This window comes from Phocoena phocoena, chromosome 8 (assembly GCF_963924675.1).
Source record: "Phocoena phocoena chromosome 8, mPhoPho1.1, whole genome shotgun sequence".
In the NCBI taxonomy this organism is placed as follows: Eukaryota; Metazoa; Chordata; class Mammalia; order Artiodactyla; family Phocoenidae; genus Phocoena; species Phocoena phocoena.
Genome location: NC_089226.1, coordinates 53,797,956 through 53,825,489, shown reverse-complemented (window position 1 = coordinate 53,825,489; position 27,534 = coordinate 53,797,956). Strand labels below are relative to the sequence as shown.

The 27,534-nt window shown below is 45.0% G+C and overlaps 1 protein-coding gene across 1 annotated transcript in view; it reads right to left on the bottom strand.

The window, feature by feature from the left end:
• TENM4 (teneurin transmembrane protein 4) overlaps nt 1-27,534 on the bottom strand; it is a 385,687-nt gene that overhangs the window by 321,025 nt on the left and 37,128 nt on the right. The gene's annotated exons all lie outside the window — the stretch shown is intronic.

Here is a 27,534-nt window from a genome sequence, read left to right as displayed (position 1 = left end):
GACAGCCTCCTTGCTCGGTGCTCAACAGAGCCTCTCCCCACCCCCCAGGCTCCAAGGTATAGTAGAAAAGGCCCTAAAAGAAAACCAAGGTGGAATTCTGGCTCAGCCAGTTTCAAGCTGGATGATACTGGGCAAGTCATTTAACCTCTCTGAGCTTCAGTTTCTTTATCTTTGAAATGGGACTAAGAATACTTGCTCTGCCTATCTCATTTAGAAGTTGTTTTGATCAAATGAGACCATGGATATAAAAGGACTTGAGAAACTATAGGGGGTATTTCTGGCTATGACAGAGTGAGAAGATGGGCAAACTCTCTCCCCTCAAAAGGAACTATAAAGTTGGACAAAACTGACAAAACCATCATTTTAGCACTCTGGAAATTGATCAAAGGCATACAACAGTCTCAGAAATGTTTATGCTTGAAAAACTGCTGAACTTTAGGTAAGAACAATGGGACTCAGTGATTTATTGCCTTGGGCTCTTTCCATCTTCCACAGATTGGTCATTATAGAGGTTCTGCCAGGTTAAGGCCACATGAGGACTGGCAACTTGGCTGCTGAGGTTGAAGGGGCTCAGTTGATTTGGAGCAGTGGGTGGTGACCTTGGTCCGTGACATTGTCAGTGGAAGTTATGATCCTTGGCAGCAGGCAAGTAGGAAGGGCCAGCGGTTCTACTAGCATAAGGTCATGGTTGGGGCAAGCCTATTCTTGGCTAAGACGTAAATAAATAGTGGAGTTCAGAGAGAGCCCAAGCTATCCATACACTCCTGGTCAACCCTGAGGTGTGTGCAGGAATAGAGAAGATGCATAAGGACCAAGCAGAAAGCAAAAGCCAGAACAGACTTAAAAATAACCTGAACTTTGAATGTGCTCCCTTCCCCACATACAGCTCCACTGACAGAACACCTGGCTTGATGTGTCTGAGCATAATCTCTATCCAATCATTGGTTGGCCACTAAGCTATGCAGACAGAAGCTTAAAGGCAAGAATAAGAAACTAACAAAATAGAGACACAAGTGGTCACACTGTGGGAATGAAAGATTTCACATATTTAACCTAGGCAGGTTCTATACAAATAAAGAAAGAGAAAAAACAACAGTAACAACAATCTTCATGAGGGAAAATCAGAACCCAGAGTTGCTACAATATGGTAACTAAAATATCCGATTTCCAACAACAAAATTATAAGACACACAAAGAAACAGGAAAGTATGACCCATAATCAGAAACAAAAGCAGTAAACAGAAACTGACTGAAAGTGTCCCTAAATGTTGAAATTAGCAGATAAATGTTGCAAAGCAGCTATTAAAAAATGTTCAAAGACCTAAAGGAAATCATGTCTAAGGAATTAAAGGAAAGTATGGCAACAATTAATCAACAAATACAGAAGCTCAATAGAGTCAGAAACCCTAAAAAAGAATGAAAAGGAAATTCTAGAGTTGAAGTACAATAACTAAAACAAATATTCACTAGAGCAGCTCAAGAGCAGACTTAAGAGGAAAAAAAAAATCAGTAACCTTGAAGATAGATCAAGATTAATCAATCTGAAGAACAGGGAGATAAAATTTGAAGAAAAATGAACAGAGCCTCAGAGACCTGTGGGATAACATTAAGCACACCAGGAAACATATAATAAGGGCCTCAGAAAGAGCAGAGAGAAGGGTCAGAAAAAGCATTTGGAGAAATAATAGCTAAAACTTCCCCCAACTGGATGAAGAACTTTAATCTACATATCTAAGAAATTCAATGAACCCCTGATAAGATAAATGCAAAGAGAGCTAAACATAGACACATCACAGTCAAACTGTTAAAGCCAAAGAGAAAATCTTGAAAACATTAAGAGAAAAATGACTCATTTTTTTACAGCAGAGCATCAATATAATTAATGGCTGACTTCTCATCTTAAATAACAGAGGCCAGAAGAGCTGAAAGAGAAATACTGTCATCCAAGAATTCCACATCCAGCAAAACTATCCTTAAAAACTGAAGGCAAAATAAAGACATTCCCAGATAAACAAAGGTGGAGAGACTTCATTGCTAGGAGACCTCTCTTATGAAGTCTTGCAAGTTGAAAGGAAATGATACCAGGATGTACTCAAATCCACAGGAAGAAATGAAGAGCATCAGAAATGGAAAATATGTGGATTGATATAAATATACATATATTTTCATTTCTGCTCTTAACATCTTTTAAAAACATAAGGTTGTGTACAGCAATACTTATAACACTGAATTTAGGTTTTATATATATATAATATACAATATATAGTACATAATACACCATATATATACTATATATATATATATATATATAATACACTGTATGCTACATATACATATCAGTAATAGCATAAGGAAGGAGGAAGGACTAGAACTATCAACAAAGTTTTTAGGTTTTACTGAAATTAAGTTAGTATTAATCTAAAGTGGATTACAATCATTTAAAATGCATATCACAATCCCTACAGCAATCACTAAAAAAGCCCTTAAAATATAGTTAAAAAAACCAAGAAAGGAATTAAAATGTTACACTAGAAATTTTTATTTAACACCAAAAACCAGGTTGTAGAGAAGAAACAGAAGAATAAGAAACGACAAGGGACATACAGAAAACAGCAGCAAAGTGGTAAATATAAATTGAATAATATCAATAAAGTAATTAAATGTGAATGGTCCAAATGACTCAATCAAAAGGCAGACATTGTCAGACCAGATAAAAAAGCAAAAATCAATTATACACTATCTACAGTAGACATACCTTAGATTATAAGACACAAACCAGTTGAAAGTAGAAGAAAGAGAAAGATTTATCGTAAAAACAGAAACCATAAGACAGCTGGAGTAGTCCTATAATATTAGATAAAACAGATACAGGACAAGAATTATTTCTAGAAACAAAGAGTCTATCTATTGGGAAAATATGACAATTATAAATCAGTATGTGCTTAACAACAAAACATCAAAATTCATGAACGAAAACCTGACAGAACTGAAAGAAAAAATAGATAGCTCAGGGCTTCCCTGGTGGCGCAGTGGTTAAGAATCTGCCTGTCAATGCAGAGAACACAGGTTCGAGCCCTGGTCCAGGAAGATTCCCACATGCTGCGGAGCAACTAAGCCTGTGCATCACAACTACTGAGCCTGCGCTCTAGAGCCCATGCTCTGCAACAAGAGAAGCCACCGCAATAAGAAGCCGGCGCACTGCAACGAAGAGTAGCCCCTGCTCACCGCAACTAGAGAAAGCCCGTGTGTAGCAACAAAGACCCAACACAGCCAAAAATAAATAAAAATAAAATTAATTAATTAAATAGTTCAACAATAATAACTGGATATTTCAATCTCAACAATTGACAAGAAAACTAGACAGAAAACCAGCAAAGATACAGAAGACTTGAACAATGCTATAACTAACCTAGTAGACATGTACAGAACACTCTCTAAAGGACCGCAGGACACATATTCTTTTCAAGTGAACGTGGAACATTCTCCCAGATAGACCATATGTGAGGCCATAAGACAAATACCAATAAATATAAAGGGACTGAAATCATACAAGGTGTGTCTTTTAACCAGACATTAGAAATCAACAACATGAAGAAATATAAGGCCTCTAAATCCCTCTCCTGGTTTAGCAAAGCATGGCCTGCAGTAACCAGATGATGGGGTAGTTATCCTTCTCCCGGGAAAGGGATACTTTCTGAGGAAGTCAGAATGCTGTTCTCCCTGATTCTCTTTCCCCCTCCCTTATCAATATCCCCCTATCTCTCCATTCAATTAGAAATTGCAAACCCCAAGAAAATGGGTGGCTCCATATCTATTGGGAGACCCTTAAGTAGGCTGATGTTCAGTGTCAGAAACCATGAAAATGGAGTATTCACTTAAATTACCCTAGACACTCATAGGATACTTACAACACCCACAGATCTAGAAGTGGTGCTGTGAGCAGTACTCAGAAGTCTAATTCACACTCAGGGAAGTACAGGGCAGGGTCACTTACTGAATTCCTAACTTAGATCAGGTATTATATTGACTCTTCATCAAACTCTATGAGGTAGGCATGATTCTCATTTTACAGATGAGAGAACTGAGGTTCAGAGAGGTTAAGTAAGTTACTCAAAGCCACATAAGATGTGTATGGTCTGAGATATGAATTCACCAAATTCGGATATATGGCACAGGACTTGAGTCCTACATCAGAGAGAAACTTTGCTGTCTTTTGTTACAGAGACTAGAGTTGCAGAGAACACTGAGGGTTTTTTTTTTAGAAACTTAACAATGATTTCTTAAGTGATATTTGAATGATTTTATTTGATTGGAGCACTGAAATATTTTATGGCAACAGTTTAATACAATGAGTAGAAACGATGTGTGTAGGGAGTGGCAGAGGGGAAGATAGGACTTTATTATCCCCATTCTACTGAGGAGAAAACCAGAGCTGAGAGACAGATGATGTAAGTGAGTGACTTGACCGGTATGACGAAGCTAACTAGGGGCTAAGCAGGGTCTAGAGCCCAGGTCTCTTGGACCCCAGTGAGTGTGGAAAGAAGCAGCTGTATTGTGCATCAGGGCCCAATAACTGAAGAAGTGCAAGCTGTGTGCAGGCAATAGGTTATCTGGCCACTGCTGGAGGGGTGCTGAAACCCACCACGGGGTGGGGAGTCAGGGGAGCCCTCTCAGAAGGCAGAGGGGTACTGAGTAGCCTTTGTGCCCCCTACTCCCATCTAGGGGCAGCCAGGAAAGGGGTGTCCCCATCCCAAGGGAGCTGAAGTGTGTATGGGAGCATGACGTCCCCCACGGCTCATTCTTCCACCCACACGTCTCACAACCCCTCTCCCTTCCCAAAGGATGGCCATCATCCCTAAATCCTCTCCCTTGCTAGGCCAAGTCCCCTTTCCCTGCCCAAAAGAGCAGCGAGAAGGTGGCTTTTGGTCATGACTATACACTGCACACTCTGCACAGGCCCCTTTTTTTCCTGTATTTTCCCTAGTTCCTGCCCAGATCCAGTCCTGACTCGCTGTGTCGAGTTCTACCAGGCATCACTTAGCAGTGTGCCTCGCCAGTGGGTTTAAAACAGCAGGGGACTCGAGAGTTTTAGACGTGCAGCTCTTGCTGGGTGAATGGGATTTTTATGAGGCCGCTGCAATCGGTCTTGCATACAGGGTGCTAAAGATTTTTATGGCTGGCTGGGATTTGTTGGAAGCGCCAAGGTGGAACGTGATGGAGTTCCCCATTAGGAAATGTCCCCAGGAAAGCGGGCGCGCATGGTTCCCTGGTACTCAGAGATGTCAGAGAGCTGGTTTTACGGAAAGCAATGTCCTCAGTAAAGAAAAAATATGCTCCAGAGACAGTGATTTCAGCACAGGGGCGCTGCCACCCTGGGTTTAACGGGCTTCCTTAGCAGCCGGGCCCTGGTGATTGCAAAGACAAATGGGTCCTACCTGCTCTGTCTGCCAGCAAACTTTTCTTCCCTTCTGTTGTTTAAAAACATACATTTTAAAATAAAATAATAAAAAGCTTTAAGAATGAGTGGCAATGACATCATCCATTCAATACTATTGTTAACATTTTGCTATGTGTACACATATATTTTTGCCATAGTTTGGACGTAGCTATGATACGGTTTTATAACTTGTTCCACATTTTATGATAAACATTTCCAAGTCATGAAAATCTCTTTGTAGACTTCATTTTAAGTCACTTTATAATATTCCATTAGGTTGACATACCCTAAGTGGTAGTCCTATTTTCCATATGGTTGGATATGGAGCCAGTTTCTGGTTTCTCATCATAAATAATGACACCATGAACATCTGGGAACATGAAGCTTTGCTTATATTTCCAATGAATTCCTTGGAATAGATTTCTAGAAGTGGAATTACTGGATCAAACGATGTCACATTTTAAAGTATCCTGATAACATATGGCCAGCTTGCTTTCCATAAAGGTATTATCAGTTTACACTTCCATCCACCTTACATTGAGAATGCCTCTGTTACCACACTCTTGCCAACACTGCGATCTTTAGTTTTTAACATGTCTACTAATTTCCAAGGTACAAAATGCCATCTCATTGGGTTTTAATTTGCATTTTCAGATTCGTAGTAAGGTTGGACATTTTGCCCATTTGTGTATCATCTGTTTACGTTTCTTTTTTTTATTGGAGTCTTAGGGTTTGCCTGTTTACTACAGAAATAATTGTCTGCCATATCTGCCACAAAAGTATTTTTTAACAGATTTGTTACTCCCGGCAGACTTTTCAAGCAAAACCCAAAGCTGACACACATGGGTTTCCAGTTACTCGTGTTAGCTGTACAATGATCATTCCAAGGACGTCCCAAGCCCTGGCTTTTGGTGTGTGTGGGGCAGGGCGGGGGTGCGGGTAGTGTTGGCGTTTAACCTTTGGTGAGGTATGCGGGGTACCCAGGCTGGGCCCAAATGTAGCTGCAAGCCCTCAACCAAGTATTGGATTCTCCTCGCTAGCCTGACCCTGTATGTCCAGATCTTGGAAATGAATAAGACGCAGCCCCTTAATGAGTTTGCAGCATACTTGGAAATTAAACAAGTACACCTACAGTAAGAGTCCAAGGCAGGGGGTAATAAATGCCTTTTGTTAGGGGTATGGCGCCAGCAGCTGAGATTCAGGTTCTTAAATTCTATCAAGTATTATGGTCAGTCCTTGAACCCAGGAATCCTGACTCTTAGGCCACAGGATCACATAATGTTGGTGTTGAGCGGATCTTAGCAGTTACTTGAACCTCCCCATTTTACAGGACAGAAAACTGAGGCTCAGAGACTTGACCAGGGTCTTGGGGCAAGTTAGTGGCAGAGCTGGTCTGGAATCCAACTCTCCTGCTTTCCGGTTAGGCTTTTTCTGGAGCCCCTCAATTTCTTTACACAGCATTCTTTCTTGGCTCTTCACTCACCTGCCTACCTTTACCTGATCCTTTTTATGTGCCAAGCACTAGGACATGGAGTTAAAATATGGTTCCTGCCCCAAAGGAATTCACAGTCAGTGAGCAGGGGTTGTGTAAGTCATCAGAGGGACTTAGAGCAAGCACTTTGGGCTGCTGGGCCTCAGAGGTGGCTTGAGGAGATCAAGGTAGAAGTCTTCATTCGGCTTATGCTGTCCTGGGTAAGTTTCCCTCAGTCTGCCAGGTGACAGCAAAGCGTGCGAAGGCCAAGCACAGACCCCAGCAGAAAGCTCCAGTTCGGCACCTTGCTCGCAGTGGTTTGGAAGAAGGAACACAAGTTTTAGAGTCAGGCTGTGCCCCTGACTAGCACCTTGGACAATGTACCTCTCCTTTCTGGCCTTAGTCTTCTGATCTCTATAATGGGCCTCAGAGTTGTTTGTGAGAGATAAATAAGGCACATGGCAGAGTGTTTAACACACAGTAGGTGTGCTCCCTCCTTTATTAAGCTCATCCTTATTAAGGATGTGCCCCACCCTTAGTCAGCTCAATTAAAATATTCTTTTATTTAAAAGTTTCTCAATCTGGAACAAATGTCGGCTAATACCTCATCTTCTGGCCTCTGCCTGGGGGAGTTCGTCACAAATGGGCCCACCTATGGGCTCCGACCCGCGCTGCTCCTTAGAGGTTGCTGCCTCTGCCCCCTGCCTGCTCCCTTCTGGCTGAGCACTATTCTGATTATAGCTCCCATTGAGGCTGACCCCTGGGCCCCTGAATGATTCTCTGAATCAGAATCACAGTGCCAGCTGTGTGCCTCCCATCTGCTAACAAAGCTCTTACTAGGGAGTTTCTCACTCCTAGTCTCCAAACCTGTTTTGGCCTTGATGTGGTGATGGTTAATTTTGTGTCAACTTGACTGGTCCATGGGGTACCAAGATATTTAAACATTGTCTTGGGGGATGTCTATGTGAGGGTATTTCTGGATGAGATGAGCATTTGAATTCACAGACTGAGTAAAGCAGATTGCCCTCTTTAGTACAGGTGGGTATACATCATGCAATCCATCGAGGGCATGAATAGAACAAAAAGGTGGAGGAAGAGAGGTAGGGAGAATGTGCTCCCTCTGCCTGACGGCTTGAGCTGGGACACTGGTTTTCTCCTGCCCGTGAAGTGAGAATTATACCACTGGGCTCCTGTTCTCAGGCCTCTGGACTTGGACTGGAAGTACACCACCAGCTTTCCTGGGTCTCCAGCTTGCAGATGGCAGATCATGGGATGTCTTAGCGTTCATATTTGCATGAACCAATCCCTTGTAATAAATCTCTTATATATATCTATCCTATTGCTTCTGTTTCTCTGGAGAGCCTGACTAATACTGTCCTGTTCTGAGTGCCCATTCTGGTGACCTGACCAAGGCTCTCCTCTGCCAGTCCTGCCTTGCTTCTTCTATGAGACCTTCTTCCAAAACTAATTTCCCCGAGGTCCATGGCCTATGTGCCTAGATTCCCGAGCATGGAATCTGGGGCCAGATCCTCTGCCTGCACCCCTCTTCCTTCCCCAGGGGCCAGCTTCCCTGGCTAGGATCTGATCCCCCTCACTTGGCAGCCCCTGTCCAGCCTCAAGGAGTTGGCTTAGTGCCTGACGCCAACCCTTCCTCACTGCCCTGACAGTTGGGAGAAACTTACAGCGAGAAATGAATATAATTTAGAGGACGATCACAAGTGAAATCACCAGCACAATCGCTAAGCATGGAGAAGAGCAGACGTTTTTCCTCTGGAAAGGACCATCTTTTTTTTTTTTTTTTTGCCTTTTAAAAAACCCAGTGACTCTCACTGTCATTCTGATTCATGAAACCAAACTCTGATGAAAGTTCTTCCCTCATTTTCCTTCCTTTCAATGAAACCCACTTCTCCTTGGGAGGGACCCCCAGCTGATTTCCCACCTCCATGCATCTTTGTATAAAAGTTGGCAGGTGGCAGCCCAGTGGCCTGCTGAATCCCTCCTGACAAACGGGAATCCAAGCCACCAGCCCTCGGAGGAGCATGGATGAGCACAGGCTCACTACATGTAAATCCAGAGAAACGGGATGGGATACATGCAATTGAATTTTCTCACAAGAATTTCCAGATCTTTGACTCAGAGAAGTCACTGTGAGGGTCACCTCTAACTTTAACCCCTGTGCAGCTTTCCCCTGATGGCCCCCTCTGCCGGAAGACTCTCTCTCCCCGGTGATGGGGCCAAGTTTTCCAAGCCAGGGTCCTACATAAGACAGGTGGCTGCTGGACCAGCCCACCTACCCTCAGGGTCTCTCCTGGAAAAGCTCGAAAGAAGGGGGGATGGGTAATGCTTACTGCACACCTATTACGTGCCAGGTAATTCCCCGTTTAATCCTGTAATAGCCTTGATCCATGGAGGGAATTTATCCTTAGTTCCAGAGGAGAAAATTGAGGCAGAGCTTTCCCACTAATATTAAGTAGGTACTCGATAAATGCTTATCAACCTGACCTTATCTCCAAGCTCTTGAGAAATTGATAAAGTTTTCTGGAAATGTGAAGAACTGTAACTCTTACTATCAGTGTAGTTTGTTGTGCTGAATGAGATATACAGGAGGTCCAAGATGGTGATGACTGAGTTTGGGGGATATTCACACAGGAGAGCCTCTAACTGTCCATTGCATGTATACTCTTCCTTCCAGAGTATAGTAGAACTGTGGCTGAGAGTGGCTGCTCAGCTAAGGACTACATTTCCCAGCTTCCCTTGCATCTAGGTGGGACCAAGGAAATGGAACTCACTATGGGATTGAACACCTTTTCAGCCCAAACAGTAAAGAAGCAGGTCTGCTTTCTTCACCATTTTTTCCTCTTTTGCAGATGGCTCTGAAGCTCCAGAAGATGGAAAAGCCACAAGATAGAAGGCATTTGGATCTCTGAATCATTCCTGGCATAAAGAAATGCTGCCTGCCAATTAGGGACGGTGCATTAGACTGACACGTGGACAAGATATATTTATCTACGCCTCTGAAATTGTGAGGTTTTCTACTATAACTGGCATTATCCTTACTAATATACTTGATGCGGTTTATCTTTTCATGCACCTTTCAAAGTGAACATTCAGGGCATGGCAAACATTCAGGGGACACGGGGCCCTGATTAAGTGCTTCCTGGATTCCTTCCCTTATCTCCTCCACCAAGCACAGCCACACCAGGCAGTCCCCCACCCCCTTCCAGCCCCCCTGCATTCCTCATGATGTCTCCTCAGGCTCCCATGCTCTTTCATACCGATAATATCCTACCTTCACAATACCCTCAAATGTCACCCCCTCAGGGAAGCTCTCCCCAGGTAGGATTAACCACTCTGTGTCTCTATAGTGTTTTCTGTTATAATTTTTATTTTCTATTGGAGTAGAGTTGATTAACAATGTTGTGTTAGTTTCAGGTGTACAGCAAAGTGATTCAGTTACACATATACATGTATCTATTCTTTTTCAAATTCTTTTCCCATTTGGGTTATCACAGAGTACTGAGTAGGGTTCCCTGTGCTGTACAGTAGGTCCTCGTTGGTTATCTACTTTAAATAGAGCAGTGGGTAGGTGTCAATCCCAAACTCCTTAAAACTACCCCTCCCTCTCCCCCCTTCCCCCCCCCCCGCCCCGTAACCATATGTTCGTTCTCTAAGTCTGTGAGTCTGTCTCTGTTTTGTAGTGTTTATCAGACTTGTGCTATGCTTATTTTTCTGATGACTCCTTCCCTGCCCACCCATCCACTGACCTCTCTGGGACAGGAGCAGGCCCAATGTCTTTCTACTTGCCTTGTCAGCTAAATTTGGGCCGAGCCTGGGTACCCCGCGTACCTAACCAATGGTTAAACACCAACACCATCCACAACCCCAGCCTGCCACGCACACCCCAAAAGCTCGCTACCTTGTATTCCTAATTTCCCTCCTTCCAACATTTTCTCTTTGGTCTTTTTTTTTTTTTTTACTCCCTAACATACTCTGACAATTTCATTTACTTCCCTGTGCTGCCTATCCGCAGTGCCCAGTGCAGTCCCTGGCACACGGGAGACAATCCATAAATATTTGTTGAAAGAATTGAGAGCGAAGAAGTGAGTGAGTCTGGAACTCACGCTCTGTGCCATTTCCACATTAGAATGAAAGGCTGCCCTTTGCCTCAGTATCTAATTTAAATGTTATCGACACGATGCCAGAGCCGACAAGACCTTGTGGACCGTCCCCTCTGTTCTCTCCCCCCGCAGCTCACTAGCAATGCAGGAGGAAGCCTCTATTGCCCTGCTGGCACTGGCAAGAGGGTGGGGGGAGCAGGCGGGGGCCACCGGTACTTTGGGATCCATTTATCTATTAATTTCTTATCTAATTAAGGCCCACAATGACACAGCTATTTGTTCCAGAATGCCCTGGAACTAAACTCATACAGCATATGCGCATTTGAATCAACTAAAACGGTTCTCCTTAATGTCCGCCTTCAGTAGCCAGAAACTGTTGCACACCCGGGTCCACAGCAGGGAAGTGCCTTGTCACTTCATTAGGCCCCAGATGGTATAGCTGCACACTGGCCACCAGGGCTCTTCTTAGAGGGCGAGAGGCAGCCTTTCCAGGGTCCTGGAAATGAGTGAGCAAAACCCTTTTCGGGGAGAACTGCCTTTTACTTGTTGTTTGCAAATCGAGCTATAACCACAGAGACAGTGGGCTCTGGGAGATTGGGAGAAGATGGGCAAAGGTGGGCAAGAGGGGCTTACCGCTGCCTTGGCTGAGTGCCATGACTTTTACAACCAGGAAGGCTAAGGGCAGTGGATCTGCAGACAGCTCTCCTTGGGGCTTACCTCCTCTTACTGGACTTGAATGGCACCCTGAACTTCTCGGGCAGACTCTGACATACGGACACACTGACGTACCACACGTACTCTGACAAATGGGCATACTCTCGCATCCTTTGACACACTCAGGCATACTCTGACACTGCACTTTTTCAGGGCTTCACTCTACAGTAGTTGTGTGATACTCCCAAGAAGCTGGGGAACCAATTAGGACTGACTCATCCTTGTATCTCAGACCCTGGCAGAGGGACACAGGAAATGTTCGCTGAACTGAACCGAAATAAAAATACCTCATTAGGCTGTTGGGAGAAAATATATGTAAGAAGCTCCCCACATGGTAATGATGCTAATGATCACAAACACTTACTAAGTACTTACGGCTGCCAGGCACTGACTAAATACCTAACGCGTATTGACACATGGAATCCTCGCAGCTATGATGGAAGGTAGGTACTAGTTCTATCAACCCACTGGAGAGATGGTGGAGTGAGGCAGAGCTGGGGTTTGAACCCGGGCCGTCTGGCTCCTGAGTCCTTGGTCTGAGCCACCACAATTGCAATCACTGTAACCAAATGCTGCTCCGCTGCCCACACAGTGGCAAGAAGTGGCCACACCTCTTTCCATTTCACATGTGGATCACCGCCATATGGGAAAAGCTACTCGTGTGTGTGTGTGTGTGTGTGTGTGTGTGTGTGTGTGTGTGTTCGTTCTAAGCGACATCTTTATTGTTCAACTCCTCCACGGTGCAAAAACTATTCAATTAAAACAGCAGGTAGGAAAATTTTATACTGCAGCTTTCTAGTAAGGTCTATTATGAGGAAGAACCAAAGAAAAGAGCGGAAAGAATTCCACAGTATTTGAGAGTCAGCTGTGCGTCGAGTGATGGGTTCACTGCTGGAGATACTATGGTGAGTGGAAGGGACATGGTTCCTGTCCTCATGGAGCTTATGGTCTGATGAGGAGATGGACAATACACAGAAAACACAGCACACAACCAAAAATGTATGACCACGGTGCTATAATAAATGTAAATTAACAGGGCCCTTGAGGGAGGACACCAAGGTGTTCTCTCAGATCAGGTTATCAGAAGAGGCCTCTCTGAGAAGGTGACAATTAGGTTGAGACCTAAAGAATGAGAGGGGCAAAGAATGCCAAAGGTAGATGGAAGAGCTTTCTAAAAAGTGGGAAAGCATGTGTAAAGGCCAAAGGCAAGGACCTGCAAGTGTGGCTGGGGCAGGGCAGATGGAGTGGTAGGAAGGAGCCTGATTGAACCATAGACGTTGGAGGGTCATGTGGACAATGGCAAATGCTCTGGATTTTATTCTAGGAATGAAGGGAAGCCATGGAAGGGTCTAAACAGGGATATAACAATGTTCTAATTTATGTCTTTCAAAGACCTACCGTGTAGGAGACAAGAATGGAAAGAGGCAGAAGAGTGAACAGGACAGCCTGTTCAGGTGCGAGACCACGGGGTCTTGAATTATGATTAGAGATAGAGAGAAAGATGGATTGGGGATACATTTTTGGAGGTGGAACCAATAGGACTTGTTAGTGATTTGGACATGGAAACTGAAAGAAAGGCAGGAATCAAAGATGACCTAGGTTTCTAACTTGGGCAAGTGGACAGTCTCATTTACTGAGATGGGGAAGACTTCGGGGAGATACAGGATTTGGGGTCCTGATTGTGAGTTTTGTTTTAGTTTCGTTAATTTGAGAGGCTCACCACACATCTAGCTAGAGATGTCAACAGATAGTTGGAGATAGAAGTCTGGAGTTTATAGAGGAGAGACCTGGGCTGAAGATATGAATTTGGTTGGTATTTAAAGCATGAAAACGGATGAGCGTACCTTGAGAGTCAAGGTAGGGACTATTAAATGACAGGACAGATCATGAGAGACACAGTACTCACCAGGCCCAGAAAAAACAGCTGGATGAAATTTCATAGTTAATAGCATGTGTGTAAGGAAGTTCTTAGGGGGAAGCATTCAGCTGCCAGCCCCATACTGGGGGTCACCAAGAGACCCCAAGGTGATTGAGAGGGGAGATGGTCCAAAGTGAGGTCAAGAGGTGGACAGACCTGAGTTTGGATCCTTCCTTTCACTGCTACTTGCTGGTTTATCTCCCTGAACCTCAGATGCTTCAACTGTAAAGGAGTAGACCTACTACTATAAGACCTACTACATATAGAGTTGTCATGAGGGTGAAAGTGATGTTTGCAGGTGCATACTTGGTTCCTGGCACAGAGTATACTCCCACGGGAGCTATTATTACTACTAAGCTGGATCCACAGAGGTTGGGTGATTAGAATGATGGGGGGGTCAATTTCTCTCTGTTCTAAGCAGGGCAGACCACTCCTGGTGGATCAGTTGGCCAACTGTGAGGCCCACACACACAGAAAGTCACAGACAAATGAGGGAAGTCCAGACCTCAGACCCTGTGAGGAAGGGCAGAAGGAAGAGTCTGGATAAAAGAAGCTGAGGCTGGAAACGGTGGAGTGGATGGAGAACTGGTCTCTGTTTTCGTATCTCTGGAGGACTTTGCCAGGGATGAAAAACTGCCCTTGTTCTGGGTGGTTCCAAAGCGGGGGGATTGGTAGGGGCACCTTTAGTGAAACAAACCGCTAGTTAGTGGATACCAGGAAGAATGTTCTGTACGAGGCACAGAAGATCTGTTTAGTACGCAACCTTTGGATTTTAAAAACGGGAGAAATGTAAGAATATGTATTTATATTTCCAAAGAGAAATCCTGGAAAGATACCCAGAAACTAAAAAGTGGTTACCTATGGGAAGGGAGTGAGGAATATTGAGAATTGGGTGGGAAGGAGGTGGGGAGAGGGGTTGGAAGTAAAACTTTTTCATCATATACCATTTTATGTTGTTTGACTTTTGAACAATGTGAACATATTCCATATGCAAAAAGCTAAATTAGAAATATAACTGAAGCAAGCAAGCAAGCATGCAAGAAAGCAGGCAAAAGCATCAATATATATCCTATGTCAGAGCTGCTCAAACATGGCACAGGCTGCCTGGGGAGCAGGACCAGGTTCGTGGGCTGAGGGGCCTGTGGAACCCTACAGGGCCGTGGGCTCAGAAGGCCCTACACTTGATTCAGTGCTCTGTTGCTGCTGCCTTAAAATGCTTAATAATCTTTGCACATGGAGCCCTGCATTTTCGTCTTGCACTGGGTTCCTCAAGTGATGTAGCAGACCCTGCTGGGGAAACAATGGTCCTCAACCTTGGGGAACTGTGAGCTGGGGCTAGGAAACCACTGGGGTGAATGCTGTGGGACAGCTTCAAGCCTGGGGTGGGGTGGGGGGAATGGATTGCATGACCTTGAAATGAAATCTTGTTGGCTGGCTGAATGCTGGAACTCCTAACACTAGGTGTTTCTTCCCCCTGAGCCCTATAGCTAGGATGACCACATGTTCCTGTTGGCCTGGGATGATTCTGGTTTGCGCCTGTTGTCCCAGTGTAATTATTAACAGTGATGCCATTCACTATGACAAGTATCCCAGTCTGGACAACAAATTATGTGGCCACCCTAAGTTAAGGCTCTCCTGCCAACAGCCATCTACTTGGTGTGAGAGGCCGGGGGACACTTCATTCATTTGGGTTGCTCAAGGATTGATGCTGCTGCCTGGACCCCATCTGCTACCCCTAGACACATCTCACACACTCTCTCACACACACACACACACACACTCACACACACTCACACACACATGCCTGGCATGGCTCACCAGTAAGCTGATTATTTATAATGTGGCAGAAGACAGTTTTAAGATAAGGAAATGGAACGCAGGGCTGATTGAAACAATGTGCCTATCTCTGTCTCAAGAAGAAAGAGTGGCCAGAGGGAGATTACTTGGAATATGTTTACTTGCTTCCCAGAGACCTTCCCCCAACCTCCTCTTTATACTCAGAATGAGTTTAATATGTGAAATGTGATTTGAGCGGGGCAGGGAGTGAGGAATGAAGGCGAATCACTCCAACCAAGCTAATCCACGTGTTATTCGTTGACTTTTTTAGCCAGACTTTCAGATCAGCAGCCTTAGAAAGACAGGGCTGGCAGGATTTTAGAGATGAGCTAGTGCAACCTCCTCACTTGGATTTCTCCTGGAGAGCTCTGTATTTTGCAGCAGTAGTTGGGAGGGAACTCGTGGGGAAATAAAGCAAAGATGCTACAAAAAATATTCAGAGGCATTTTCTGGACCGCCTACTTTCCCTGCACACCTGCATGTCTCTGTGAAAGCTGCTGCCTCTGCCTATGATGCCGCTGCCTGCTCCTGCAGAAGACATAAACTCTTCCAAGGGCTGGAGCCTTTGCTACGAGCAGGGGCCTAGTCCAGGGCCTGGCACAGGGAGGCGGCAGGGCAGGTGGCATGAGTGAAGTCAGGGCAGCCGTCTGGCCACACTGATCTGGGCCTCATACTGAACCTTCTAAGAGTGAAGTGGAAGGAAAAAGGCTATCAGTGGAGGACACAAAGTAAAACAGCCCACCCCCTCCAAAGTGCAACTCTTATATTTCTAAACTACCTGGGGAGCCATTTCCCCTCAACTGCTGACTCTGCTGGGAAAGGTCAAATCACCTTCCCTATGTTTCATGTTCCTATTCGAAAGTCACCTCTTCCAGAAAGCCCTCAAAGAGGACTTCTCCCTTTACTTTGTTCATCAATCACTTTCCTCCCGATTCTCATTTTTTTATGATTTCAGGGAATATTTATTGATCACTTTCTATGTACTGTGTTCTGTACGACGTACTGGTTCCGTGCTAGGAGTTGAGAAGACAAAGACCATGAGATCCAACCACTCTGTTCAAGTTCTCAGTCTTGGGAGAGGGGGATCGAGGGATGTGGAAACAGAGACAGCATACTACTGAAGTACGGGGTTAGAAGGAAGTGCTGAAAGGTAAGGAATGCCAAGGGAATACCGCCCTCAAACCAGCCTCAAGGCTCAAAAGGGAATTCTTAGAAGTGAGACTTGAGCTGCATCTTGAAAGATGAGCCTGAAGTGGTTTGGGGGCAACAAAGGTGAAAGATAAAGACGTGTGAGGCCTCCAGGCACCGAGCACCTGGTATTCTACTGCTATCACTTATCTCAGTATCCTACCACCCTACCAGCCTGTTAGCTTTGTGGGGACTCATCTTTTCACACCCCATATCCCCACACCTTTCTCAGAACTCATCACTTCTTTGTTAGGCAGAATAGCTCACGTGGGCTAAAACAAAGCTTCTTGCCTTCCAGGCGCAGACTACATCAGGCTACCTTCCAGATCCAGAGGATTCAAAGAGAACCCCCTTGCTGGAAAGCAGGGCAGCTGGGACTGGTCTCTCATGGAGCCTCAGCCCCCAATTAATGCTGTGGTAAGACTGACACTGAACACTAATTTTGCAGGCATAAAAAGCACTATTAGAAATTTCTTTCCAAATGTTGAGTTCATGTTGCTGATTCTGTTATAATATTAACTATCACATTTGGCAATTATATTTCAATAATGAAGAGGTTATCTCTACTGTAAGATAAATAATGAGGAAGACTCACTGGCTTTGACTTGATCGTTGGAATTTATGTGCCATTGGAGCTGTATTCTCAATTACGACTCAACAAACTGATTAAATATCACCAAGCATGAACAATAGCCTGTAGCTCTGATTCCCCCCACCCCCGACCCCACCTCTAAATGCTTTTAAACCTTGGAATATAAATGTGAATTTTTCTGGCATTTAAAAAAAATATGTATTTTTGACCCAGTTATCTACCAAGACTGACAACGTTCAAACCACTTGGGCCCCAAGATCAATGATCTAAGGAGAAAGGTGTTTCTCGGTTGCGCAAAGGAATCATGTGGTCAGAGGCCTCTTCCTCCTGCACTGAACTGCTCAGTTCAATTCAGCCAACATATCTATGGAGCACCTGCTCTATGCCAGGCCTTGAGCTAGATCCAAGTCCATAGAGATAATTCCACAGGGGAAGAAAAACAGCTATTGCTAAGCCCATGCCTTGCTCCTCTGAGCTCCCATGATACCCTCTGCAGCTAGATGCACACCTCCACACAGTGTTGAAATGACCTTTCCTGTTTCCATCCCCTCCAATATATAGTGAGTGCCTCAAGGGTAGAGGATGTATCTTATTCATCTTTGCATCTCTGCTGGGCCAGCCCAGAGCCTGGCAGATAACAGAAAACGCAGCAACAAATGTTTGTTGAATCTTAATGAATCACTTCAAATTTTACATACATTATTGACTTCTCACAGCAACCCAGAGAGTAAGCTCCTTTCATAGCCCCTCATCACACTGAACTTGAATGTGTCCAAGTCTCTTCCCAAGAACGTAAGCATCTGAAAGCAGGGGCCATTCTGTGATTCACTCATGGACCTTCTAGAAATTTTTGTTGAGTGAATGGTCACGTTTCCTCCAGTGCTTCCTCTTGTATCTAAGACTAAGGTCCTACTGTTCAAGTTCCCCCAGGAACAAACCCTGAAGAAAGGATCCAGGTACAAGTAGTATCTGAGAGTAAAAGAAGTCAAGGATGTGAGACAGGAAAGGCAAGGCAGCCAGTAACAGGTATGTCCTCTGAATTATCCCACCTGAGCAGTGAGGGAACTGAGGTATTTATACACCAACGCCCGTCAACCACTGGCTGCGGGCTGCTTCCAGAGGGTGTTAAATCCTTGCGTCTTCTGACCTGCCCTACACATGAGCAAAGGTGGCTTCTGAGGCCAGAGAAAGCCTCAGGGGAAGAAAAGTACAGTTGGAAGTTAAGCTGGCTGCACTGCAATGGTCACAGGGTATGAATGGGGTGTCCACTGAAGCAGCTGCGGGTGAGGAATTCTGACCATATGATGGCACAGGACCCCCCAGAGCATGCAAAGGAGAAGTGTGGATTTGGACGTGCATCATATACGTGGAGATCTCTACAGTACTAACATTCTAGAATGTCTTGACTCCATGTATCCCTCGGCTTTTGAAGGCCAAATCATCTTCAGAAGAAAATTCTTTTGTCTTTGGATTGAGAAAGTAAAAGAGGAATGAGTGTAACAGGAGGGTGATGGGGGATATTTGTGATTTGGCTCAATCATTCTTATGTGAAAGCAGATCTATAGAGAAACGCAGGGGCACTATGGTGAGAAAACCCACAACGATGGAGAGACGGTGGGCTAGAGTCCTAATGTGAAATGTTAGGGAGATCCAATCATCTTGTGGGCCCCCAACAAATCATCTGACATTTACCAACCACCTATTTTGCACCAGGCACTGCGTTGCTCTTTGCCCACATTAATTTATATCATTTAATCATCACAGAAAACTTGGAAGATGCTATAAAAATACCATTTCGCAGATGACAAAACTGAGGATCAAAGAGCCCCAACGGTAAATGCAAACCCAAGGTGGGAACGTGAGTCTGCTTCTCATTCCGTGACTCCAGGGTGCTATTCTCTACAGCTATTCATCCACAGACCTTCGAAGGATGTGCCACTGGGCTCAGTTACACAGTAAGCAGACCCAGCAAAGGATCTTTGTGCTGATTTGTGATTAAAGGCAAACGAGATAATCAGTCCCAGGACCGGGGGAGAGCGGTCCTCACTTTCATGCATTCCTCCATTCACACGGCCCTGGAAACCTTTCAGTGCAGTAGTAGCTGCAGCAATTACTCTGCTGACTGCAAAATAAAGGATCCTGTCTAGAAATGCAATTATTTCAAAAGAAAAGGTTTCTAAAAGGCACACACAAAAAAGATAGCACTTTGTTTTTCTGAAACTGATATTCCCCATAAGGACAGAGATTAACTTTGATCAAAGTTTATCAAGCTTTGTAAAACATAAGGATGATGGAGACAATGAAGACGACGGTGATGATGATGGATGAAGATGATGGTGGTAATGATGCTGAGTCTATTGAGATGGTGATTATAATGAAGATAGTGGTGATGACGAAGTGATGGTAATTGAAGATGATGATGATGACAGGAACTGCCATTTCCTGAGTGCCCGTATGAGTCAGTTACTATGTTGAGCGCTTCATGTACACTGTCTCTGATTATCACAGTAACACTGTAAGATAAGGATCAGCATCCCCATCTGACACATGAGAAACTGAAGCTCAGAGAAGTGAGGTAACCTGCCCAGGCTCAGAACGCCAGCACGGAAAGGCACTGATAGAGATTAGTGCCTGAATGATAACCCCAAATCCTGTGCCTCTAACCACTCACCTACCTGCTTCACTCATTTACTCCTCCATTTGCCTAACTCTTTAAAAATATTCATTCATCTATTCAAAATATTTACTTAGTCCCAGGTACACCGAAGATAGCTGCTAGACCCTTCTAACCTCCAATGTGTCAAAAAATTGCCTCTATCCTCGTATTAGGGATAAATGAAAATGAGGATGAATTGCATTCAAATCAAGATTTATCACAATACGGGAGGGAGGGAGATGCAAGAGGGAAGAGATATAGGGACATATGTATGTGTATAACTGATTCACTTTCTTATAAAGCAGAAACTAACACACCATTGTAAAGCAATTATACTCCAATAAAGACGTTAAAAAAAAAAAGATTCATCACAATAAATGCTCCCAAAACTAGTGTGAAAAGAACTACTAATGATTTTTCAGCTCCTATAAGCTAATGACAGTGATCTGCTTCATGTTTAATTAATGTGGCAGTAAAAAGATGCTCCTTAATTGGTTCGTAAGGAGAGAGGTTGTCTTACTTTTCACTGAAACCCGTGCTCTAGGCAGGGGGCCCAATGGAGTAGGATGGGTGGCTCCCAGGAACAGCTCCTGAAGGGCTGATGGTGCTGGGCTGACACTTGGGAGAAAAACATGGCTTGAAATTTGGGCAGCACTTACTGTACCTCTATTCCCTGGGGTGGCCTGATGGGCAGCTGTGTGCTTCATCCTCTGGCGTTTACTGAGTGCCACTGCCAGACTTCATCTGTACAGTGGCGCCATGAAAGGAGCATTAGGTCCTATTATAACCATTTCACAGTTCAGGGAAGTTAAATGACTTCTCTAGATCATCTGGTTAATAAATGGGGGACTTAAGATATGTCTGTATCTGTCTATGAGGTTTGTAAGTTTACCTAAGAGTTGCCATAAATACAGATGCCCTCCTCACTTCCTGTAGTGAGAAGGCCAGTAATAAGGGAGGACTTGGAGAAGGCCCAGAACAGGCCTGGCAGCCAGGGCTTCTGGGTCCTAGGTTCTGTTCTAACCAGTGAATTAGGCTGTGAGGCTGCCTGCAACATCTCTGTTCTCTGTCCTGCAGGATCCTCATCTGTAAAGAGGCGTGGCTGGTCTGTGGCATCTCTTGGGTCCTTTCCAGCCTCGCCAAACTTCTAAGACTCTGTTTTACAGATTGCTCACCTAATTCTTTAACTCATCTGATCACAAGGACCACAGGAGACAGACAGGCTGGGTGGGGGGAATCTATGCAGCTTCAACGGAAAGACTTAGGATACTGTAAAGTTATTCACAGACAAGAAAACACATTCCTGGAATAAAGAGGTACCTCAATGGAAAAGTCAGATTCAATATCTAGAAAACTAGTTTACATCCTAAAACCAGATCTATTTCCTTGTATTCTCTCATTCTCTGCCTAGATCATCCATGTTCATTTTTCTCTCCAATAAAAAGGTGAGTGGCTGAGAGTAGGGGCTGCATCATCTGCTTCTTTTGCATCGCCCATAATAACCCTAGCACAGCCCTGCACATAGAAACAGACTGATAAATATTGTTGCTTGAATTTTTATGAAAAATAATGTCTCACCGCATGTGTATGGCGCCTTCTTGTACTACAACAGAGGTCATCTTGAACAATACTTTGAATACTATCCCCATTTTCTATAGATGGAAACCGGGGCTCAGAGAAGCCAAACGATTTGGTCAGGGGCCGCTAAACCAGGAAGCAATGGAGCTGGGGCGGGCACTGGGCCTCTTGACTCCCAGGCCAAGGCTCTTGTCACTGGCCCTGGACAGAGGGACCAGCTCCCCTCAGAGAGGGATGAGGATGTTAGGGAACGCCTCTCCTGAAGACAAAGGCACCCCCTAGAAACACCTGCCAGGGGCAGCACTTAGACAACGGTCATGGATGCTTTGGGAACTCTAGGAGGAAAAGTGAGAGGCAGATTCCTTGAACTTTCTCCAGTTCAAAGAACTGCCACTTCTTGCTATAGAACTTGGTTATTTAAGTGCCTCTTCATCCCTCACGCTTGCCTGAGAGCTCCTGGGCCAGGGTCTGGGTCACACGCCTGTGAACCCTGTAGAGCCCACTAACACCCAGGAAGATCTGGCAGAACACTGGGACGAATGAATGGATGGATGAATGAGTGATTCAGTCAATACAGTAGGGGGACATCTAATGCTTTCAAACAGCAGGTGTGGTCTCACAGTCCCTAAAAACAGTCTGTGCTTTTTAATGGACAATAATGGTAATCAACACCTCCGTGGCTCTATGAAGCTCTGTATATGCTTCTGCAGGGCAAGGATTATCCTCTCAGTTTGGGAGATTTGCCCCAGTATAAGCAGCTGCCAGTTACTGAGCTTGTGTCAAACCCTTTGCTGGTAAATAGCTCATTTAATCCTCAGCAACCACCCTCTGTGATAGGCTATTATTATCTCCATTCTTCAGATGAGAAAAACTGAGGCCCCAGACGGTAACCTGCTTTAAGGTCACCTGGGCAGTAACTTTATTTAAAGCCAAACTGTTCTGACTCCCAAACCTGAGCATTTTCTACTTAGGGCCAGGCTGCTGGGATCAACATTCCTAAAGCTTGGGGTTGGATGCCCTAATGAGGCGCTGTCAGGTGAATGCAGGCTAATTGGGAATTTTATAGGAAAACAGAAACAAACCCTTCTAATCAATTACACGGAACATGGGTCTGCATGTGAGCATCACGGCTAGCCCTGGGTCACGTGCACACTATTTATAAGTGTATGTGTGTGTGTTTATTTATCTTCCCTGAGGCAGAAAATTCAATGGGTCCATTCAGATCTCCTCTCTTAAATAATCTAGGTGCTGCAAGGCTTCCAATCCCTATGTGCCAAAAGCATAGGGTAATGGCGTTAGCCATCACGGCGTGTGTGAGCAGGATTCAGGGCAGGGCCTGGCCAGGTGTGGACTGGAGGGCAAGTGTCCTAGTGCTGAGAGCGATCACAGGTAGTGTATGTATGATGTATGTATGTATGTATTTATTTGTTTTTGTGGTACGCGGGCCTCTCACTGTCGTGGCCTCTCCCGTTGCGGAGCACAGGCTCCGGACGCACAGGCTCAGCGGCCATGGCTCACGGGCCCAGCTGCTCCACGGCATGTGGGATCTTCCCGGACCGGGGCGTGAACCCGTGTCCCCTGCATCGGCAGGCGGACTCTCAACCACTGCACCACCAGGGAGGCCCTATTTTATTTTCTTAAGTGAAAATTTTATATATTTAAGGGACATAACATGATGATTTTATATACGTACACAGAATGGAATTATCACTGTGGTCAAGCTAGTTTACATATCACCTTATCACATAGTTATTGATTTACTTTTGTAACGAGAGCACCTGAAATCTACTCTCTTGATTTTTATTTTGTTTCACATTCATTAAGGGTACTCTGCCAGCCCTGCATGACGCTGGGTATGAGGCCAGAGATAGTTAACATGTAATGGAGACTACGGTAAAACCAACCTAAAGAGGGTGCCCCGCCAACCAGGCATTGTTATCTCGGGGAGGCAGAGAACCAATGTTTGCAGGCAGGATTCAAAGCAGAGCTCTTTGTGACAGTAATCAGGCAACAGAACAAATGATCATCACTGAAAGCAGTGAATGGAAGGAAGGTTTATAAAGAGCACCATGGACAGTGCACATGACTGTTTTCTACCAAAGAAATCTAGTAGAATTAAGCAGGAACTGAGCTGTTCAATGTCCTCCAATATCGAACACAGTTCAGCCCTCCTGGAACCTCAGCAGTGGTATTAGAAGTAATACTTTAGTGCTTTTTAGAATGCCTACCTTGGGTCGGGCACTGCTGGGTACCTTCTATGACTTGTCACCTCTAATCCTCATAACAACCTGGAGAGGGGAGATTAGTATCCAGCTTTACAGCTAAGGGAATCCAATGACTTGTCAGGTTGACTCAAAAACTGCAGTCTGATCCCCAAACCCTACAGAGTGGCTGTGGACTTCCTTGACAGAATGGATTAATCAACATGATTAGGTAGGAGAACGGACAGAGCTTCTTGGACTTGGATAAAAGAGCAATGCAGATGGAAGTTCCTGGAAGCCTGCCATCCAAACAACCCTGTGGAGAGCTGGCCATTCTGTACAGATTCTGGTGCCCTTCTGTGTAGGAGTGTGTGTGTGATAGAGCTATATCTATCTGTCTGTCTATCTATCCATCCATCCATCCATTCATCCATCCATCCACCCACCTACCTACCTACCTACCTACCCACCTACTTACCTACCTACCTACCTACCTGTCGGGAGAGGGAGAGAGAGGGAGATAAGTGGGAGTGGGGGGAGAATGCTGGGAGTGGCAGTGAGATCTCTAAGTCAGAATTCTGGGTATTCTGATTGCATGTTCCATCCTGAGGTCACCTCCCTCCACTACTTTTTTTTTTTTTTAATTTGACACAGAAATAGGAAGAAGAATTAAGATATTTCTCTCAAAGGCGCTGAAAGATGTGTAATGCAAGAGGGTAAGTGGTAAGTGAGGAGGCAGAGAAGGGGTAAATGTGGGCTAAACAAAGACTTGAACTTAGAATTATCCAGACATAAAAGTTCTAAAAAGGAACCCTGGGCAAGTCGGGGGAAGAGGTTAGAGCAGAAAATGCTTCTAACAATAGGTTTGTGGTTTCCTTCTGCAAACCACAGAGGGCTAGCAATTCTCTCCAGATTAAGGGACTTTCCTGCAGAGATTCATGCAGTAACCAAGTTGCTGAGCTAGTAGGGTCTTGGGGATCGTGAGTCCTGAGCTCTACCTTCATTTCCACATCAGGGCATGTTGACTCGCCCCAGATCACCCAACCATTTTGTGACAGAGCCAGGATAAGATCCTCTTCAAGTCAAAGTCTAGCAGTTTGGGGTTGAGGATTTCTTGGGTCAGGTGACCAGAGTGCCTGGATCCCATCAGAACACCCTGGGTCTCCCACGTCACTGTTTCTATGAAGACCTGGAAACCAGAATTCTCAGTCTCATCTTCAGCTTCCTGAGTTGATGTTCTGCCTCCTCAGCAGTTACAGATTCATGTGATTTATTTCTCCCTTTCCTCAGTCTTAGGCCACATTGTTGTCTTCTCTTAAATCCATGACTCCTATTTCCCTGGCCATTCTTTTCTGACATTCCTTGACCCTTGAGCATCTCAGGGCTTCCTGCAGGAGAGCCCATTGCCTTCGTGCATCTGCTGAAAAGTATTGGGTTGGCCAAAAAGTTCATTCAGGTTTTTCCGTAAAGGGGGGATTAGGTAGGGAAAAAAACTTTAAAAGATAGCACACTTTTAGCCCACAGACTGTAGAGAGCTCTCACAGCCAGATGGGGTGACCAGTGTGCCCCAAGCCCAAAGAAGCAAAGTTTCAAAATCATATATAATTTAAAAAGTTTTGTACGTAAGCTATTCAAGATTTCTCCAGCACTAACTGATACAAAGCACGATGAGATGGCACTTTTAGAGACAGCAGCTTCAGACCCAGAAAAGGGTGATGAGATGAGTTTCATGTGGCTAAATCAGGGGCAAAACAGAATTTTCTTTCCTTTCGCTTCATAATTGTCTTTCAGTATTTACTGAGTACCTAGCAAGGCTGCAGGATCACTAGACCTACCTGTCCACCTGGTGCCTGCTGGGCCCCAGGCACATGTTAGCGCTTTATACAGATTGAGTCTCAATTCAACCCCACAGCAGTCTTGCAACGTAGGTACAACAAACCCCATTTCACAGATTAGGACACTCAAGCTCAGTTGGGTTCCCCTGCACAAGGTCATCTAACTAGTGTGTGGAAGAGCCTCGATTTGACCCCAGGAAGTGGCAGAGTGTAGGGGTTAAGAGTCTGTTAGAGCCAGACTGGATAGATTTGAACCCCAGCTCTGCCACTCAGTAGCTATGTGATCCCTGGGCAAGTTGCCTAACTTTTCTGTGCCTCAGTTTCCTCATCTGTGAAATGGACATAGTAATCGGGTTGTTGTATTTATTTAGGGAGGAAATAAATATGAGGCACTCAGAACATAGTAAGAACCCAATAAATATTAGTTGTTGCTGTTGCCATTTAAATATTATTATTACTACTACTACTATTATATACCAGGTTGTCTAATTCACAAGGCTATGCACTTTCCTCCATCTAAAGTTTCTCAAACTCTGAAGTGCACATGTCTTGGGTCAGGTTCCCTGGGAAACAGGCTCTGAGATAGGGATTTGCCAGCGGGAGCTTTCTTGCTCTCAAGAACACCTCCTGGAAGGGAGTGAGGGAAGCAGGATTGGGCAGAGGGAGACCTGGAGCTGCAATGCAGTTGTAAAGCTGGCTTTGGCTAATCTCATTCAGAGCTCAGGAGCTGAGCCTGCCTTTCGGAGTTGTCTCAAATTGGACCAAAGAGTCTGGACCTTTTTATAATCCTCACTCCCAACCCCCTTCTCCATGGACCACTCATTGGATACAGGCAGCCTCCAGGGTCAACCTGGGCTGGGTAAGGAGCCCCTCAGAGAAGGCAATTAATTCCCCAAAAGAAGTAGTGTGAGCTGTGAGCTGCCAGCATTCTGTGGCATCTGGGAAAATGAGGGTCTCATCTTGGGGGGCATCTGGGTGAAGCACGACAGTAACCACCACAACCCGGAAGAGCAGAGGGTAAGTATCCCCTCTCCAAGGTAGGGCTTGTGTTAGTGTAGCTGCATGGATACTGCCTGGGCACTAGCCAACGTTCAGATTTTTGAGTCCCAACTTAGAACTATTGTCCATCGTCATCTCTGGGTAGGGAGCCTAGGATTCTGCAAGTTTAACAAGTACCCCAAATAGTGTGTGTGCACCCTAAAATCTGAGATCCACTGCCCTGAAGAGTATGAAAGAGGGGCCTGAAGTGGTCAGTTGCTTGTTTGACCTTTCATTAAATCCTCCTATTTCACCTTAAGAATTCACTCCAATTTTGCATCCTCTTAATAATATATACATGTTTGTTCTCGTACACAAATACCCTTTCCTCCTATCTTCAGAAGTACAGGTCATCGTTATCATCCCTGACGACCTCCACACAGGCCTGAGGACACCCACGCCCCTGTTTGAGAAGCCCAGCTGCCTCCCCTTTGTATCTTCGCCACCTGCTGGGGATGCAAGTAGATTAAGACCCAGCCTCTTCCCTCAAGGAGCTCAAAGTCTAGCAGAGAGGTAACACACAGGGCAACTTCCAGCTATAGCTCTGTGGGAGTACCACTACCCTCACCCCCTGTCATGAATCCAGGGTCTCAATGTGAGGTATTTTGGTTACCATAATTAAGATCAGATAACCTATGCTCGGCTGGAGTGAGCAAACTTGCCTTGCCTGGGCCTGCGACCTACCCCACGCACAATCAATCTCTCTCTCCGAGGGCAGCATACGGCTGGTTTAGTTTCTCCTCTGTCCATGTTCTCTACTTTCTGGATCATTAAACTGTTCTCATCCAAAGGCAGCAATCTATTTCACCTTAGATGTTTGGCTGTCTTGGTAACCCAAGAGGCCCTGTGAGAGCGGAAGACCCAAGAGAACTGAATGATTTAGAACTCCTCCAAACCAGGCCTCCAAGTTTCTTAGTTCCATTCCCAGAGGGGCCTTCGCAGTTGGAATCTC